The following is a 20,245-nucleotide window of genomic DNA, read 5'->3' on the forward strand; positions in this document are numbered from 1 at the left end:
TCTCTATCAAACAGGTAGATTCCTCTCTTGCCCAGAGTCACTGCCGTTGATGCACCTTCTTCTGGGGGAAATGGGCCACTCTGACACCCCTTCTAGAACACCCCCAAGGTGCATCACCTCCAATCACAAAAGTGACGGCTGCTGTTCATCTCATGCTCCCAATGGGCCAAGCACTGAACTCACCCCTTCCTGGGTGACGGTGCCCCCGGTTGGAAGCCGTACTAGCTGTGATGGATGGATCCACTGGCCAATTCATTCAGAAATATTTTCAGGGATTACTATGCGCCCATCAAGGATTCTTGGCACTGGGGACGGGCAGCGGGGAACAAAACCAACAAAAACCACAGCTCGCCAGTCTTCGAGGATTGGGTGACTGAGTCTCAGAGGAGGAGAGACACTTGCCCAAAGCCACACAGCTGGTGACCAGTAAGGCTCAGGATCAGCCCCGGAGCTGCCTACCTTCAAAGCCCTGAGTTGTCTCAACCACACACCCTACTCTGACAATAAGTCACATGGACTCTATCCTTTGGGGTCCTTGTGTGGGTCTTGTTTTCTGTGTGAGCCGCTGGGTGTCAGACGCTAGTTTCCTGGTCATGGCCCATTAGCTGTGAACACACAGAGCTCAGGGTGCCACCTCTGCCATTTCCAGGGCTGAAGCACCCATGGAGGGTTACTTGGGTCACAGCTGGCGTCCCTGAGCTCCAAGGGACATTGCCACCGCGTGAGAAGGAACAAGACTGAGATCCTGGCTGGGCCGATCCACTCCCACGATGGAACAGTCTGTTGTCATGGAAAAGGAAGCATTTTATTTTTAAACCAGGACTGCTTTGCCCTGGGGAGGGTCAGGGCTTCCCTCCCTCCCGGGATTTCAGAAGAGAGATGATGCCATCCGGAACAAGAAATCCGGCCTGGAGAGCTGAGGGTCCACGTCCTCACTGCCCCTGGTCTCCAAGGTGGGCCGGTCACTTTGCTTGACTGGGATCCAGTTTCTCCACCGGCTGAATGGGAACGTTGCCAACACCTCATCCACAGAGCTGCACGGAGGGGTGTGGGACCTATGGGGGAGGCTTTGCATATCATGAAGACCAACACAAGCTGGTGTCAGAGGACCCCCCGCTGCCAGAGGCCAGCCGTCCAGTTAGGAACTACAAGATACCAGCCCGGGAGCAGCGAGAGGAGAGTGCAGGTCTGGGGGAGGCTTGGGGGGCTATGCATACGACTTCATTTTAGATCACCAGAGGAGCCCCGGCCACCAGACAAAAACGGAATCACTTCATTCAAACGGAGAATGGTCACTCTCGGACACCAGAGCTTCCCCCCGTCTCTCACCTCTCCCACCCAAAGCACACCCTGAAAGAAAACCAGAGCCACTGGGTTTCTGTCGAAAGGCTCTGCTTGTCTTTAGTGCCCATCTCCTAGAAATGAACAGACCCCCAACACTCAGCTGGGCCACTCTCAGACCCCTCCAAGGGCAGCCGGTGGCCTCTGCCTGGGAAGTTCCCAAGTCAGGCCACGAGGGTCCTTCCACCTCCAGCCTCCCATCTCCTCCAGGCTCCTGGCTCCTCCCCACACGGCTTCCCTGTGCAGTCACCTGCACGGGGCACCCTTGGCTGTACCCAGACTGCCTCCCCGACCATCGCCAAACCCAAAGACTCCTGGATTTTGTGCTCAGAATTCCATCTCCTCCACCTAGTAGCTGAATGACCTGGGGAAGGTCATCAAACGACCCCTTGGCTCAGTTGGTGACTCCACCCTCCACCCGCTGCCCAAGCCTGCAAGGCAGCTCTTAAGTCTTCTTATCGCTCTGTCTCCAGATCCATTTCCTGTCCCTCCAACCTCCCGAACACTGTTTAGATCCATTCTCTTCCCTCTGTCCCCTGTGCCACCAGTGGTCACTGCCTCTGTCCTTCTCTTTGGTCTGACTGCTGCCATCCATGCAGGCTCCACCCCTTCTCGGGACAGACAGTGGGTCTTTTAAATATGCAAATCCATTTAGGGCACTTCTTTCAGCCCAACGCTTTCACTGGCTTAAATTGCCATGAGGTCATGCATGGGCCACCATAGTGGTGGACAAAGTCAGCTCTGGAGCCCGGGTTCCTACCAGCTTGGTGACTGTGGCTCGCTGGTCAACCTCTCCACGCTTCCGGTTTCTGAGCTGTACCTACAGAGCAAGGTTGTTGCAAAGATTAATCGAAATAACAAATAAGAACTCTTTGGTCCCCATGGCTAGGGAGGCTGAGGCAGGAGGATGGCAAGTTCCAAGCCAGCCTCAGCAAAAATTGAGGCGCTAAGCAACTCAGTGAGACCCTGTCTCTAAATAAAATAGAAAATAGGGCTGGGATGTGGCTCGGTGGTGGAGTGCCCCTGAGTTCAATCCCCAGTGCCAAAAAAAAAAGACTCTTTAGGAAGACATCTAGTGGAGTGTGAAGGTTCAATGCATATTAGCTCATTAGCTCATTCACATCTTCATCATAATAGTTATTGGGGTCTAGCAAGATCTGTTTCTTTCCCAATACTCCTTCCTTATCCCTTTGTGTTATCCCTTATTTTCTATGCACCGGTCACTCTGAACTTCTTTGATCTTTGAATGCCACAGTGATTTATGCACAAAGATGTTCATCACACTGATGCTTACAATAAAGATTTTTAAAGCTAACCATCCATCAGTTAAAAATGGTTAGATAACATTGTGGTATAATCAAATATATCACAATCATTTTGAATTATGGGTCATGCATATTTAATGATATGAGAAAATGCTCATGAAATGACAGCGTATGAAAAAAATGATTCAAAATTGTATCTACAGCATTATCTCAACCTGAAGGCAATCAATTGCAATGTTTAACAGTGGCTCTCTCTGCACTGTTAGATGATGGACGATCTATCTTTCTTTATACTTTGCTAATTTTGCACATTTTATACAGTCAGCCGGGGGGGGGGCTTTTGTGATGAGGAGGGGAAGATATTGAAAGAAAAAGGAAAGAGAGGGGAAAATTCATCTTTTGTTTCAAAATATTGAAATATTCTGGTATGAAAAGTTAATTTCATTCCAACTCACTCCCAACCCTCAACCCACACACATGTAATTCCCACCACGCCTCCCCCTTTCCTCTGTCCATAAAAACAATATTTTCACTTCTGGTCTTAAACAATTGAACTGAAAAGTTCAAGAAAAACCAATTCCCCCTGAAGACTAAGTTAATTTGTTAGGGCTCCTGTCCCGGGATAAGGAAAATCTTGAAATTAGAAAAAAAGAAAAAATTACAATCTGCTCCATTTTAGAACAAAATGCAAAACAGATTCCGTGGCGGGGGCAGGAGTGGGGGGGTGGCAAATGCATATTAAATTTCGAAAAAAGGGGAGACAAATCATATGATTTTATTCCAGGATTTGGGAGTGCAATCCCTACAGCTAACTTAGAAATCATTGCCCGTTCAACACTCCATCTCTGCCCGGAGCCCAGATATCCCTTACTGTGTCATTTGGTGTTGGTCGTGGGCTATGGGGTGGAGTGTGTGTGTGTGTGTGTGTGTGTGTGTGTGTGTGTGTGTTGGGTTGACCAGATGTTCTGATGAACCCAAACTTCATCTCTGTCCCTGCGATGCTGGGTTGACCAGATGTCTGAAAAAATATGCATGCGTGTCTAACTGTGTGTGTGTGTGTGTGTGTGTGTGTGTGTGTGTGTGTGTTCAAACTCAGGCAGTGAAAGGGCAAACTGCAGAGCAACCATTTTCTTTTCAAAGCAACTTTGATAACTCTCTGCCCCACTAAGTGATGACTTCCTCCCACCGGCTTCCTGGGTGGGGACAGTGGTTCTCACACCCACAGGGGCGAGGACGGGGTGCCTGGACGGTTTTGTTAAAACAGAAACTCAAGGGCCTCATTCTTTCTTGAAAAAGCTCTGCCCCTCAAACCAAAAGAAAAAGAAAGAAAGGAACTCATATTCTTTCCAAAAAGCAAAGACCCCCAAATCGAAGCCTGCAGGATAACAGAGCTAATAGACGGCTCTAAACCCTTAGTGAATGGAAATATCATTCGCATTTTCCTGTGATTTTTTTTTTTTTGTTTTGTGCTCGGTTATGAAGCGTTTCAAAAGGAGGGAATGGAAGAGACGGGCGCTTGGCTGGCATTGTCACTGTGACATTAAGGACAACCGTATTTACGATGGCATTGTACAGCTCGTCTATTTCCCTCAAGTAGTGCCAATAAAAAGATGGCATGTTCCCAGCGTCTGCTGTCTGCGCGTGTTTTATGTCTTGCTTTTTCCTCAAGGGTCTGTGTGCTCTTCAGTAAAAGAGCTAATTTTTCACAGTGGTGGAGGGGCGGGGGGCTGGCTCCGTCTTCCACCACTCAATGGCAAGTTTCCTATTAGTGCTCAGAAAGGCAAAGTGTTGTTCTTTTTCTGTAAAGAGAAATACCACCCACAGGCACACATGACTAATAGCCCGAGTTTTCCAGAGTTCTGACCCCCAACCCGTGCCTGGGCTTTGCATGTCTTTGTTGAATCCACCTTCACGACAAGTTGAGGAGGCGTGTCTTGTGATGGACCCCATCGGTGGGGAAGAAGACACTGAGGTTCTTAGAGAACCCAAGGACACTCAGTGTGACCCTGAACCAGGTCCCTCAAAGTCAGTTCTCCTGACATCAGGCTTTGGCTTGCCTGTCTTTTTTTCTCAAGAGAAGAGGTTTTCACTGTTCACGGCTGAATGTTCCAGTTCACGGCACCTGGAGCAAGGATGAAATGGAAAAAGGCAGCCGTCTTCCAGCTTCCTCTGTGGGTCCAACTGAATGATCTTGACCCTCCTTGGACATGAGTGTCATTATCTATAAAAGAGAAATACCATAGCTTCCTTTGGGCATGGGATCTTAGATGGTGGAAATATGCTGGGAGCTGAGGGGACAGTGGAACAGGGCAGGGCTGCTGTCCTTGGAACACAGAGTCTGGTGCAAGACAGAGGTAGAGGCTGAGCAAATGAACTGTGGTTAGTTCCTGGATAGTCAGCACTATTTGGCAGCCGATGAAGACTCTGAAGCACCCACTGGTGGAATAACTTTGGACCTACCTGGAACTACCGACCCTGCCCCTCCGAACCAACACTGGATCCAACGCTGATGGAAACTAATGGAGCTTCTGCCAGGCAATGTAAGGTAACCAGCGTGGCTGCAGGAACCCGGCAGGCTTCTGCACCATTACGAAAATGATCGAAGACTGTCACGTCGACAAATAACAGCTCCTGTCGATCAATAGCTTTTCTTTTACCAATATAGACTTGCAGGGCTAGGCATTCATCAGCAAACCTGAAATGTGGGGAGGCTTGCTAAAATGAGAGCCAGCCAGGAAGGGAGAGAAAAATAATTGTAAGCGCTCAGCAAAACTCAGCTCTCCGGGATGCTCTCAGACCCTCTCCACCTTCCCGAGCCGATGACCACGTGGGATATTCTCAGACGGGGCTCTATGGACGTTGGGGGCCAGGTCATCCTTGTCGGGGGGGGGGGGCATCCCTCGCACTGTAGGGTGCTCAGCAGCTTCTGCGACCTGTGTCCACCGGACGCCAGTACCCATCGCCCCACCCCAACTCGTGGTGACAGACTGTGAGGACTCCAGATATTGTCCAGTGTCCCCTGGGGAGCGGGGGAGGGGAGGGAAGCATCCTTCCTATTTTGATGGGGTCAAACATCAGCCTGGGAACGAGTCCAGCCTGGCCTGGCCCCGGGGGAGACAAGCTGGGAATTAGGGAAGGCCATCTCCCTAGTCCCATTCCTCCATTCTTCTCCTCGCCCACTTGGCCAGCAGATATGGACTGACGGGTCGTGGCTGTCTTCGGGCACAGCCCGGTTGGAGCACTTTAAAGATACCCAGGCAAAAGCCCCCCAGGGAAGATGAGCTGATGGGACCACTTAGATCCTTAGCTTGACCCTGCAGCTGGTTGCTAAGGGGGACATGATGTGTGTGTCCCTAAGTAGGAAGCCTTGAGTGCTACCTTCAAAATTATTGCCACCATCGTAGCTCAGAGGTAGAGCAGGTGCTCGGTTAGCATGCACCAGGCCCTGGGTCCAAACCCACCACCAGTGACTGGCTATGCACCAGAGACTGAGGAGGCTGAGGCAGGAGGATCGCCTGAGCTCCGGAGATTGAGGCCAGCCTAGGCCACTCAGCAAGACCCGACCTTAAAAAAAGAAAAGAAAAATACTTGCGATATTCCCATCTGTGTGCTCATTACCTCTGTTTACATCACCTCACAGGGAGATGGTCTTATCGGGGTTATAAAAGCTGTATATATCCATAGAGAGGTAGCAAGATATAAATCCAGCATCACATCCTTAAATAAAAGGTGTCCTGAGACCAGGAAGAGCAGTGAAGGCAGGAGAAAGCTCTGAATCCCGGCTGCACGTTGTGGGTGGCAGGTTCTGTGACGCCAGCTCTCCCCGTGTCACAAGGTGGGGGAAGAGGAAGAGTTGAAGGGAGACCTTGTGTGTACCCCTGGGAAGTGAGAGAGAGGTGTGAGGGGAAAATCGCTCTCACCAAGTGACTCGCATCGCAAATGATCTGCAGAACATGCTGCGACACTATTATTTCTTCCTTTTTTTTTTTTTTTTTTTTTAACTACTGAGACACATCTCTAGCCCTGGTTGTTTCTGTGTGTTTTGTTTTGTTTTGTTTTGTTTTGTTGTTTTAAGAGGCAGGGTCTGGCTAAGTTGCTCAGGGCCTCACTAAGTTGCCGAGGCTGGCCTCGAACTCGAAATCCTCCTGCCTCAGCCTCCCGAGCTGCTGGATGGAATGACAGGCGTGCACCACGGCCCCTGTCCAATATTATTTCTTCATGCCTGGTTTCAAGCACGAGCTGTGCCGCCCCACGGAAATCAGACGCCACTGTCCTGAACCCGAGTCCTGTTGTTCCACAGAATGGAAATATCGCAGCCAGTCCTCAAAGTCACATTCAAGGACGCATTCAACCTCACTTTGATTTCAAAGTTTTTCTTGGGGCCTGGCCTCTTAGCCAAAGCGAGTCCCTGGAGAGTCTCTGGAGAGAGTGTTCAGAGTCAGTCTTCCGAGGTGCCAAAGCAAAAATGAAACAAGATTGGTTCGATCGGTGAGATGATCTTAGGGATCCTTGGGTCCCTCCGGGCCTCCGTCCCCTTGAGTCAGTTTCCCTAAGACTCAGAGACGCTCTCCTCCTGCCCGGGTCCGTGATCCCCGGGATACATTCTTGGCAACCTGCAAGGTCAAGGTTGCCTCTCTCTGGGCTGATCTCAGAGGAACGAGCCGCAGGGGTCTCCGCTGTCGGTGGGCAAAGGGGCAGCGAGAGACGCACAGCGTGGGCTGCTGCTGCTGAAGGGGACACCCCCCGGGGTCTGTGGGGAGGAGGAGGGACAAAGGCTGGTCAACGGGGTAAAAAGTTCTTGGAGGAGACTCGGAAGGGAGCGGAGAGGCCAGGCGGTGGGGGGGGGGGGGGAGGAGAAGAAATGGAAGAAGGCGTCAGGAGTGGGGACGGGGTGGCTTGGAAAACTTGCCCTCTGGCACCAGGATCCCTGGCCAGCGCCGCACTTTTGAGGTTCAACTTTGTTTATTCTTGGCAAAATGCAACCGCCTGTTTCCTAAGAGAAAAGTCTTTAAAAGGCTTATAAAATCTACTCAAAAGGCTTTCTGGACATCAAATAGCTCATAAAAAAGGAACATTTTGATGAGTTAAGTGTAAATGAATCAGAAACAGACGGATTCCATTTTGCCTAATCTGCCGTTGGATTTAGAAACGGAGGGGACGCTGCTCGCAGCCGCATTCCTCAGGGGCTCCGCGGACCCCCGAAGCCTTTGAAAGCCACTGGCAACGCGGCCGACCCCTCGCGGAATTCCACCCTCGCCCTCCTGAACCGTGGTCTCCGGGAGAGGCCCCTACGAGGGTTCCTTCAGACCAAGAAAGGATCAAAGCGGGCTGACTGTGTGCTGGGACCTGTGTCCCACTGGCTGGAGAGACATGAATGGTGGCCATCTGGGTCGTGGGAGACGGGGAAGACAGATGACACCGATAGCCAAGGAGCAGGGTGCAGATGAGCTGGTCCCCCACCAGGACCTGCCAAAGGTCTTCTCACTGCACCCCGCTGGTCGCCCCCAGCAAGGACTCACGGGTCTCAGCGGAGATGATCAGACAAGTCCAGGAACTGTCCTCCCGGAAAGGTGGGAACTGGGGACCTCCCTCCAACCCCACATGGGTGGCCGGAGGTCAGCGAGGAAGGACCCTTCTCCAGGATGCCAAGACAGAATGAGTGGGAGGCGTCAAGGGGCATCCCTGGTGCCAAAGCTCTTGGCTTCCTGGAGTGGCTGGCTCCTGGGGAGACAGAGAAGAGGGAAGAAGGAGAGGAATTTGGAATCCTGCTTCTGTTTCCACTCACCGTCTCTCGGACTGGTGCTGTGTCCCTGTAGAAAGAGACGAATCCAAGTCTAAAATTTAAAAAAAAAAAATGAAAATTAAAAATAAATGAAAAATGAAGCAGGCTGTGGGTCAACGAGCCAGGTAGATGACACCCGGCGTGTGGTGAACGTCTCGGCACACGGTTCTATCAAAGCAGGTAATGACAGCACACGGAGACCCCCGCCTATGGCTTCCACATGAGAGACAGGGAGTGTTATAAGTGATTGAAGGGGTGAAGGGTGTGGGATGCTCTCCTCCACACAAGAAGGACTGCTTGTGTCCTGGAACATCAGTCTTTCCAAACAAGAGCCACACGCATCCTTCTAGTGTGCTGAGAGAGGGACGGCTTCGGAACTCCCCTGGGACCATAGGCCAACGACGTGAGAGGCATGCTGGTGCCCACCTGTCATCCCAGGGACTCAGGAGGCTGAGGCAGGAGGATGGCAAGTTCGAGGCCAGCCTCAGCCATGAAGCGAGGTCCTCAGCAACTTGGTGAGACCCTGTCTCAAAATTTAAAAAATAAAATAAAATAAAATGGGCTGGGGATGCGGCTCTGGGTTCAATCCCTAGTACCAAAAGAAAGACAGGCGTTCCCTAGGCTCACTTGAGCATACCCCCCCCCCCCAATCTCCTGACTCTTGTTTTGTCCAGAAATGGTCTGGACGATTCTTTGCATGTGGCTTCTTCGACACGAAACTCACAGCCAAACAGCTGCTGGGCTGAGCAGCCCGGAGCCAGGAACAGCCCAAAGACAAACAACCCCTTGAACAACAGGAGCAGGACGCACAGCTCGGTCTCCCAAGGAGACGGCCGCGTGGACAATCAGCAGGGAAAGATGCTCAGCCTCTTACTCCCCAGGGAAGAAGGGGCCACTTCATACCACCCAGACGGGCACAGCCAGGAAAAATGAAGAACAGGAGTTGGCAAGGACACGGAAAACCTGGAAATACATCGCCGCCTGGAAGGACAGTGGATCAGTCAACACAGTAAAAAAAAAAAAAAAAAAAAAAAAAGATTGGCTTGCCCCGCCCCCCAGAAGTTAAATGTGCAGCTACTGAATCAGGCAGCAAGTTCTGGCACACACCCAAAAGAACTGGAAACAGATTCTCCAGCAAGTACTCGAACCTGGATGCTGGATTCATCATGCGTGCTGCAACACGGGTGGACCTCCAGAAACATCATACCAAGTCAAAGAAAAAAAAAATGGACACACCTGGTTTACACGCTGTACAGTTTCGTGTCATAGCCGCCAGCCACAGAGACACGGGGGATTTCTGATCGCCAGGAACAGGGAGGGGAGGGGCATCAGGTCTCTCCCGTGCAGATGGTGTCAGCCGGCCGTAGGGAACTGATGGCTTTGAAATGGCTCACTTGATGTTACGTGCCTTTCCTCCTTCATCAAAATAAATAAAAGCTGCCCTCACCTGCCAAGAACAAAGGACGCTCGGCCCTGGACACCAGCTCGACGCCGTGGCTGGAATCTCCCTAGAACTGGCCCCCCGGGCCCTGTCATTCCGGTCTTAAAAACTCGGCAGGACACCCCCACCCCCAGAGTGAGTCACCAGACTTGCTTGCTCTTGAAAGCATTTTTTTTTCTTTTTCTTTTCTTTTTTTTTTTTTTTTTCCGGTGCTGGGGATTGAACTCAGGGGCACTCAGCTACTGAGCCCCAGCCCCAGACCTATTTTGTATTTTATTTAGAGACAGGGTCTCACTGAGTGGCTCAGGGCCTCGCCATTGCTGAGGCTGGCTTTGAACTCGGGATCCTCCTGCCTCAGCCTCCCGAGCGGCTGGGATTCTAGGCGTGCGCCCCCCGACCAGGCCCTCTTGGAAGCATTTTTGACAGGATGTGGCTGCAGGTGACCTGAATCTTTACAAAATTTTTCCCATACGTCTTCATCTTGGTTTTCCTCTAGAAAAAGACTTCTGATAGATATGGAGGGAACTGGCCCCTGGGACCTTGGGGTCTCGGAATCTGGACAATGACTGATTGACAAGGAGGTTAAGTGTCCATTCAGAATTTTTTGCCCTTGCATCTTGGAAGTGACCTGTCCTGCTGCTGATAGTCACAGATACAGATGTCAGTCTTTCTTTGGAGCCCCAAAGTGAATCATTACCTTGTTTTCCTCGTCTGTAAGACGGGGATAACAATATCTCAAAATATCGTGAAATCAGCATAGTCTTTGGCATACCGGGACGGCTTTCTTTCCCCACTCTCCTGGACTGGTCTAGGAAATTGAAAACGGGAGTCACAATACCCAACAGGGAACAAGACAGAATCAGTTTGATGATCATAGACCATCCTTGTAAATTTGGAAATGAATAGGATCTCCCCTTCACCCAAACTTTAGAAAACTGCTTTCCAGAGAGGTTAGGTGACTTGATGGATGCCACACAGCAAATTGTCCACAGAGCAAGAACTCGATATCCAGCTGCTATGAATCCTACGCTCCTCACTAGGCACCCAAACGCAATCTAGGAATGAGGATTTAGGTCCTTTGTGCCAGTTTTGTATACATCAGTCCCTGCATGACCTGGGGCATTGCCTCCCCAATGATATGGCCCATTTGGAGTCACTTGTATGGTTGGAAACAATACATCAGCAAAATGGAGAGGATCTTCTTACAGAGGCCACCAGTTCCCTATGTATCTGTGTCAAGCAAGAAAAAGTTTTGTCTTAGAAAAAGAAAAAGAATCCTCCACTTTTCAGATTTACTTCCCAGAATTTGTTCGTTCAACAAATATTTATGGATTTCTCATTACGCACCAGGTTCTGCTCCAGAAGCCAAGAACACATGGTCCCTGTGCACGTGTGCAAGTAGAGAGGTTAAAACTGAACAAGTTAGAGGAAGTGGAGAGGCTGTCGGAGCTCCGTAAAATGTCAAGACCGTTGGGGGGCGGGGGGAGGGGGATTGCCAGTTTAATTCAGTGGGCACCGTGGTCTCCTTGGAGGGGCTGTTTAAGTGGACACCAGAATGTTCAGCAGCCAGCAAAGACCTGGGGGAAGAGTGTCCAGGCCAAAATGGATTGCACATGCAAAGGCCCTGAGGTATCTCTGAGAGTCAGAGAAGCTGAGCGGTGACTAAGGGGAACAGGCCAGGTCAAGAGTGAGCGGACATGGAAACAGAGAAGGACAGGCTCGTGTGGGGTTTCCCTGACCTTCCTGACCTTAAAGAATACGAGAAACACAGTCTCCCCACAGGCAACTTAGACACCGCCGATAAAGTAGAAGAGCGAAGGGGCCCTGCTCATCCTCACCTCAACACCAGGAGGAGGCTCCCGAGGGCGTCTGGCACACGTTCTTTCAAACATTGCACGTCCTACCCAGGGACGTAAATAAATAAACATTTACAAGAGAAGGATCCTATAATGCATCCATGAAACTGGCTTTTAAACCCATTTTATTTTATTTTATTGTGTATTTACTACTTGAGACGTCATAAACATCTATGTCAGCGCACTTAGATACACGGTGTCCGGCGTCGGGGACGTGGTGGGCTCTCAGTAAATACATGCAGAAGGGGGGCTGGGAGGGAGGGGCTGCCTGACTCCTCAGGGATGGCCAGGGGCTTTCTCTCTGGACAGTCCTCTACCTTTATCCTCTAGGTCGGTTGCCGTTTGGGTATGAAGTGTCCCCCGGATCTCCTGGTGAAGGCAGGGATGTCTGGAGGTGAACTGATGGATCCTGAGAGCTGTAACCCAGTCGGTCCACCCTGGTTTGAATGGAGGGCCTGGATGGTGACTCTGGGCAGGTGAGGGGTGGCTGGAGGGGGTGGGTCACCGGGTCCCGCCCTGGCAGGGTGCCTCTCCCCTCGCTCTCTGCTTCCGGGCTGCCATGAGCTTTCCTGGGCTGGACCCTTCCGCCGTGATGTTCTGCCCCACTCGGGCCCAGAGCCGTGGAATGGGCCAGCCACGGACTGAACCTCGGAAACAGGAGCCGAAATGAGCTTTTCCGCCTCTAGATTTATGTGGGTCACAGCCATGAAAAGCTGACCGACCGAAGGCCATCCCCAGTTCTCTCTGCCATGGACCAAGTGGCCACCTCTGTCCTCTCCCCTGGGTGGACTCCTCCAGTTACCTCATTAGAAGCATCTCAGAGGGGAACATTGGGGTGGGGGCGTGGCTCATTGGCAAGGCTCTAACCCTCCAAAGAGATCGACAGCCCGGCCCTCCATCGGCGATGCCCAAGAGCTCTGGGTCTCTGGCCCGGACAGGAGTGAAATAGATCCCGAGAGAACACAGAACAGAAAAACCTGAGTCCCCAGGATCCCTGGACTGAGCAGCTCTGGATTCTAAAAGGTCCTCTCATCTCTCTCCATCCGCTGGGAGGCAGGGACGTGGCTCTCCCTGCCGTACCGGCTTCTGGGGACATTTCTAAAGTGAACCCTCTTGGATGGCAGGAAACGCAAGCAGCTGAGGGGAGAATCTCGTCCATTCCTGGCTTCGGTGCTCCTCAAAGACCTGCCCCACTCGAGATGCTCCCTTTTCTCTGCAAAATTAAGAAGTGCCAAAAGATCCCTGGAGCCGCCTGCCAGGCCTTTCTAAGCCACTGGTTTTAATATTGGTTTGGCAGCTCCGATAATGATTTCTTTTTCTTTTTTTTTTTTTAAGCAACAGAAATGAGAGGCCAACTTCAGAACCCAGCTATGAACCCCTCCATGAACCCGGCCATGAACCCGGCCGTGAACTTGGCCATGAACCCCGCCTGAGCGCTGACTCTCAGCCACACTTCATGCCTCTCCACCATCTTTGAACTGAGGCCTCTTCTTAACATCATTACTTCTGTCCCTTGGCTCCCCGGATTACAGAGGAATACATAACTAGAGGCGAGATGGGTTCTGCTTGCAGATCCATGGGGGTTTGGCGATCCAGGTGGAGCCTCCCTTATCTGAATTGCCTGGAAACAGAAGTGTTGTGGATTTCAGAACTGTCTGGGATATTTGCTTCTACATAATGAGATACCTTGGGGACAGGACCCAAGTCTAAGCACAAAGTTCGTCTCTGCTTGACGTCAGATGGCTTGTAGGTAACTTTTACACATTATTTTTCTTAGTTTATGCATAAAGAAAGGCCCCATGATGGCCTGAAATTTTCCCTGCGTGGCCTCACTTTGGAGATCCGACTTTTTTTTCCGATTTGGGAGCCTTTCAGATTCTCGGATTGGGGACATTCAGCCTGTACGTCCAGAGACATGGATTTGGTTTGCCAATGCTCCTTCCAAATCTTGCCTCGGAGGAGAAATATGGCTCCTAGTTTAAGAACAAGAAAACCGAGGCCTGGGATGGATCGAGGACCCTGGCTCCCACCCCCCGTCACCCCAGGAGGTCAGCAGCAGCAGGACAGGATCTGGAGTGGGGGCTTCTGGTACTTTCTCTCCTGTCAGCCTGGGCTTCCCATGTCCCCTGCACCAGGAGCCTTCCTCTCTAGCACCAGGGACCCGCAGGAGCCTCGCCGACCCACGGAAACCGAGACATGACCAGGGTGGACGAGGAAAGCTAAAGATGGGCAGAAAAACGTAAATGGAAGGAAACCCCTCTCCTGCCTCTTCACCACCCCAAAGAGTGTCCAGAGCCAGCCTTCTTCCTTTACATTTTAAAAGGGGTTTTTTGTTTTGTTTTGTTTTGTTTTGTTTTTTAACCATTGGCCCATCTCCGCCACAGACCTGGCAGACAGGAGGATGGGTGCGTGCCACCTGGCCCCTTCCTGCTCCGGAGGAGGCTCCCTGAGCCCCCAGCCTCCAGCCATCTGTAGTGTGGGAGGCAGGCTAAGCTCAGGAAGCACCCCTGCTTCTCCTGGGTGGGGACTCATATGCAGCAGAGCTCAGCTGGGTGAGGTGCTAGAGGGGAGCCCAAGTGGAGGGGGGCCCCGTCCTGGGACCCATGGAGATGCCTGAACACTGGCACTAAATGAAAGCGAGCTCCCCCTCCCCGCGCTGGAGAAGACAAGGCAGCCCACTCTGTAAAGGCAGGTCTATAAAGCCTTTCGGACCCGAGGCCCATTAGTCTCAGTGATCTTCCTGGGCCTCTGTGGGCTTTGTCCCCTTTAATTGGCTCCTCCGCCCACGCAGTGACCTAATGTTTATTCTCTACACCTGAAAGGCCAGCAGCCCTCCCGGAACAGGAGCGGGGCCTTATTCCTGCACCTGCAGGTCACTGTGGGCGCTCAGGGCCCTTGCCTTCCCACCCTGGCCCTGGCCCTGCCCTCCATGCCACAGCCCAGGGACGGGGAACTGCATGCTCCCAGACCACGAGCAAAACGTGTCCCTCCTGCTACCCCTGGTGAAGGCACAAGTGGACAGACAAGAACCCAGGCGGGCCCCCCCCCCTTTACCCAGACCCAAAGAGGAGGTGACGGTCTCTGACGGGGTCACCCGCTTTCTGAAGACCTCAGCCACAGGCCGAGTGTCTGATGGGAGGAACCCCGTGGCTACAGGAGGCTGGCGCCAGCCAGGATCCGTGACCTCCATTTTATTCTTATTCTCGTTCTACCGAGGAGAAAACTGAGGCTTAGGGAAATGAAGTAGCTGGCCCGGATTTCACAGCAAAGTCGGGCCCAAACCAGACTTGCCAGGTCCTAGACCACAGCCTGAGGTCCGGTACAGGCCACGCGGTCCTACACGGCAGCCACCACTACCATACCCAGCCACCGAGCATGGTTCCAAATGTGGCTGGTTCCAAATGACACAAACTGCAAGTGAGACACACACACACCATGTCTCTAGGCCTTCATCTGTTTGAAAAAAATATATATGTATATGAATATGTCATCTTGGCAACTTTTATATTTTTATGTTGATTTTGTGTTTTACATGGATTCCATGTACTTGATCACATGGGGCAAAACAAAAGACACTAAAATAGATGTCAACTCTCTCACTTTTTTTTTTTCCTTTTAAAATGTGGCAAATGGAAAAATCGACACTGTGTCCGGGGCACACTCTTTCTATGGGATCGTGCAGATCTCGACTCCAAGGACATCGCATCATCCGGAAGCTCAAGCTTGATCCCAAGTCTGCTGAGGCCGACTCTGAGCTTGAATGAGATCCCAGGAGACCTGTGCCCGTCATGTCACTGTGGACATTCCCGTAACCAGTCCCCTCCCCACCCACCTGCCTGCTCTGCCCCACGGAACATCCCAACAGCCACCCACAGCACCCAGACACGAGCGCTGGGAATCTTCTCCGTGGAACCTCAGACAGCCGAGCTGCGTGGAACTCATGTTGGTTCCCAAACCCATGGACCCCTTGTGCCCAGAACAGTCACCATGTCATTTAGGTATTTAGCATGTAAAATATTCTATGAGTGAAAACATGATAATTATCATTCCCATGAAAACTAAGTTGAATATCTGGGAAACGGTGTAAGTTGCTTTTCAAAATTTTACTTTTGAATAAGGTGGGGGTGAGATAAGTTTAAAATATTGGGGGGGAGCCAGGAATGGTGGCACAGGCCTGTAGTCCCAGCAACTCAGGAGGCTGAGGCAGGAGGATCACCAGCTGGAGGCCAACCTCAGCAAGGCCCTGCGAAATTGAGCGAGACCCTGTCTCAAAATAAAAATGCTCCTTTCAAATCTTGCCACAGAGGAGAAATAAATATTAAAATAAATTTGATTTATCTTGAACATATAGATATGGGGTCTGGGGGGGAATTTTAATAACATTGTAGAATCTTCTTTCATGAATTAAGAATTCTAAATGCTGCATGATGGGTGGATTGAACAGCTGCCCTCACTTCCCACAGTGGTCCTGGCTGACACCGGTCATCTCTACAGAACTGTTCAGGGTGTTCCTCCCTTTCACGCAGAACTCATGGAGTGCCATCTATCTAGAAAATTCCACTCAAAAGTCTTGAGTCCCCTCTCCTCGGAGCGGCCAGGTAATGCCCACTGGTCGTTGGAGATGTGACGAATGTTTCTTTGTGGCCTCGGCTCTCTCCTGGGTGGCCCAGTGGTCTGACCACCTGACCCAGTTGGGTCCCCTAAGATGACTCCCCTCTGAACTCTCTTGTCCTCCTACGAGGCACCGTGAACTGGGAAGCGTGTCTGACAAGGTGTCCGGTCCTCCCTACATGGAAGCTATTAAGAGAAGTAATGAGACTCTTCCAGAACATTCCCTCAGACATCACTGACCCTTCTACCAAGTGGGAAATGAGGCCTGATGTGATCATGAGGCAGGAGCGCGCAAGCTGGAGGCCAGCCCGGGAGTCTGACCAACTGCAAGGTCACTGGGCATTTCAGTGGCTGATGCCCCACCCCCCGCGGGCATCATCCCAAGCCCCTGAAGCCAGCCCAGTCCCCCAGCAGGCCACGGTGATGCCAAGCCATTAGGGAAAGGACATTGGCACAGCCTCCTCGGTCACCTGAGACGTCACCCCCCCCCCCAACCAAGACGTGCTCGTTGGTTCCGGTCCCAGCTCCAGGGCCACATCTGTACCCCTTGGGGCTGCTCTCCAGGCCAGGAGCAGGGACGAACTGGAGGTAGCCGTGTGGGCCCTGGTCCGGCCCTGCTCTGCCTCCTTCCTCGGCAACAGGCCACACCGGGGACACGGGTCCTGACCCAGAGTTTGCTATCTGCTTCAGATGGCCCTGCTGGGGACAGAGGACAAAGGAACCAGGCTCCGTGGGACAGACCACAGGGCCCAAGTCCCGTCTCAGGCTCTAGAGACCTTGGGATCCAGGACAGGCCACTTGAAACTCGGTTTCCTCTTCTGCCAAAGGGAACAGATTCAGAGCTAAAGACTTAAAAGTGGTTCCGTGGTGAATAAAGGTGTTTCTACCACCAGAAACACCGATGACCACGGCGCAGTAACGGGTGCTTTCTAGAAGCTGATCACGCCCCGCACTATTCCAAGACCTCTGGTACATCGTCCACGTGGTCCTCTCCAGGCCACGAGGAAGGCCCAGCTGTCAACCCATTCCACCGACAGAGAAGCGGTCTCAGAGAGGTGAGGCTTTAAAGTGCCAGAGCCATGACCCAACCCAAAGAGCTTCTCCTTTGATACTGACGATAAGGAGGAGAAGGAGAAATGCTAAAAACTCAGCACTGAGAACAGTCACCGTTAGCGAGGGACCACACTCAATGCCATGCACGGAGCCAAGGACTTTGGGTGTTTTGTTTCTCCTGGTCCTTATGAGAACACTGACAAGCAGATTCTCCTTTGACCCCAAAGGAAACAACTGGGCCCCAGAGAGGTGAAGACACCTGCCCAGTCACACAGCTGACTGTGGGGAGCCCAACTGCTACTTCTTCAGTCTAGTCTCTCTACCCCCCTTACTATGTGCCCGACTCCCACCCAAAGTGTAGCCTGTTTTATTTGACCCCTAAAACAACCCAACAAGGCAGCTATTATCGCCCCCATTTGGTGGTAAGGAAACTGAGGAACAGAGAGGCAAGGCAACTTGCCCAGAGCCACACAGTCCCTAGGGGTTGGAACCCAGGGCATCTATACCACCTGGCCACCCCCTCTTAAGCCTCTGTGCTACCTCCCTGCAATCACTGCCAGCAGAGTCCCCGCGGAGGCCCTTGAAAATGCTGGCTCACTTGAATCACCACGAAGAGCTGGATTCTAGTCTTGGCCCCAGCCCTACCCCCGCCAGGAAAGGTGCGGCTCTCCGGAGGCAGGTTCTCCATCCATTTCCTGAGGAGTTGGAATCAAACCTTTGCCAAAGGCTGTGTGATACCCTAGAAGGTTCTAGGAAGGGAAGGCCTCCGACCCCAACTTCATCCTGGGCCGCTCCTGCCTGGTCTGTTTTAGATACTGCATTGCAGTGGTGTCTGCTTGGCTGGGAGAGAAGCAACGTTGGAAACCACTCAATGAGAAGACGTCCTCCAGCTCTGGGGGCTGCTCAGTGGGTGGAGAAGAGAGGGGACAAGGTGGCCGTTTGGAGATGGTGCCAGAAGGGAGGAGGGCTGGCTGCTTCCCGGTCATGCCATCCCCTGGAACATCAAGTGGGGCTTTGGTCTCAGCAGGGGGCAGGTGGGAGTGCGGCTGGGCCAGGAGATGGAGCACACAGAGGGACCAGGGGGGCTGGGAGCAGAAACCTGAGCTCAGCATGGTGCCTCAAGCCAGCCTACGGCACCCGCAGCCTCAGACGGCCAGGCCGCCTCCCTACCCTTCATCCCATTTTACAGATTGATAAAATTGAGCCCTGGGGAAGGCTCCTGGGTCCATTCCTTCATGCACCCGTTCAACGATGTTCTCAGATCACCGAGAGACACCTGGGTCCCTTCTGGATTGAGAGGCTCCTGGGAACGTCTCCAGATGAAGCAGCGTCACCACAGGATCCCAGCCGGCCATGGTGCTCAGTGACTGTGATCCCAGCAAACTTGGGGAAACGGAAGTAGGGGATCCACAGGTTCAAGACCAGCCACAGCAACTTAGCAAGTCCCTGTCTCAAAAGAATAAGCAGGACTGGAGGTGCCGTTTCAGGGACAGGGCGCCCCTGTGTTCGATTCCCCGTCACAAAAAAATAAATGAAATAAAATCAGATAAACAGAATCACGCAAACCAGGGGTCATTTCAGGCTTCCAAGGAACAAATCCACACTTCCCAACATCACGTACCACCCCAAGAGCCGAGCCGCAAGGCCCTTGTGCGACTCCCAAGGTCCCTGAAGGATTGATGGAAAACCAAAGGCTGTGCCTGTGTAAGTCCCTAGTGTGGGACCCGAGGGTAGAGTCGCGTGACAAATGTCACCTCCTTCCAAGACTGTTGGGACACTCCTATGTGTGGACGGGTAACCTTTGGGGATGACCTTGAAGTTCTAAACTCAAGGCCGTTGATGAACATGGGGCTTAGATTAAATAGCCCCAATGCACGGACTCTCGGGGAGCCTCGTAGGTACCAGAGGCAGAGAGGACCGGGCGGCTCAGGCCGTGTTGGGGGAACACATAGGACTGGTCCAGCACAGCAGAGAGGCCACGGCCAAAAGGAGAAGGGAAACCCCCAGCCCAGAGCGCTGTTCCCCATGGACCCAGCAGACCCGGGAAGGCCCCAAGTGCCGGACCCTGAGCTCTCGCTCCCTGCGATGATCTGCAATCCTGGGGTGCACTGTGGCTCCAAGTCCCCGCCATCCATCCACGGCACCCAGGAAAAGGGCCTTGGGAAAGCCATCTCTGACCGTTTGCAGCTCCAGGACTGAGCAGCCATCCTGCCAAGACACGGGCTCACTCCCAAAGCACCGAGACCCCGGCGCCCCCCAAACCCACCCCACGTCAACAGAGTCAGAACGTATTAGAGCGAAGTTTCTCTCCCCAGAGCCTCTTGTCTCGGCAAAGCCAACTAATTCAGATTTAACCTCCCTCTTAATAGGCCGCCGTGCTGAGCCTTCTAATTAATGCCACATGTTCCCTTCAGCTGTCATCCTGAATAAATGTTTACAAAGCTATTAACGTACTGTATTTGTAAACCGGGACCGTGCGGCTTTGGGCAGAGTCATGTGGTATGAATTTTCTCCTCAAAGATGGAAAAGGCGCAGCAATAATAAATACATTGTTTTGCAGGGATGGAGCAAGGCCCTGCCTTGGAAAAAAGAAAAAATTTATTGCGAGCTTCCTGAGACAGCATGGCGGGGGTGTACGTGAGGAATCGGGGCTTTGAATCCCGGTTCAGAAGAGCTGCGAGGGGCCGGAGCTGGCCCAGGTAGGGGCTGGGCGTGGGAGGACTCCAGGGGCTGAACTCCGCAGGCCCCAGGTCTGGGGTCCCAGGCTCCACCCCAGCCCCTCTGCTCACCAGTGTGGTGGCACTTGGGGACACCCGTTTTCTTCCTGGGGAACTAGATTTTCCTCTCTGCAAAGTGGGAGGTGGAAATCGACCAGAACATCTTGTCTGTGGTCCAG

The sequence above is a fragment of the Urocitellus parryii genome, chromosome 3 (genome assembly GCF_045843805.1).
Source record: "Urocitellus parryii isolate mUroPar1 chromosome 3, mUroPar1.hap1, whole genome shotgun sequence".
NCBI classification, from domain to species: Eukaryota; Metazoa; Chordata; class Mammalia; order Rodentia; family Sciuridae; genus Urocitellus; species Urocitellus parryii.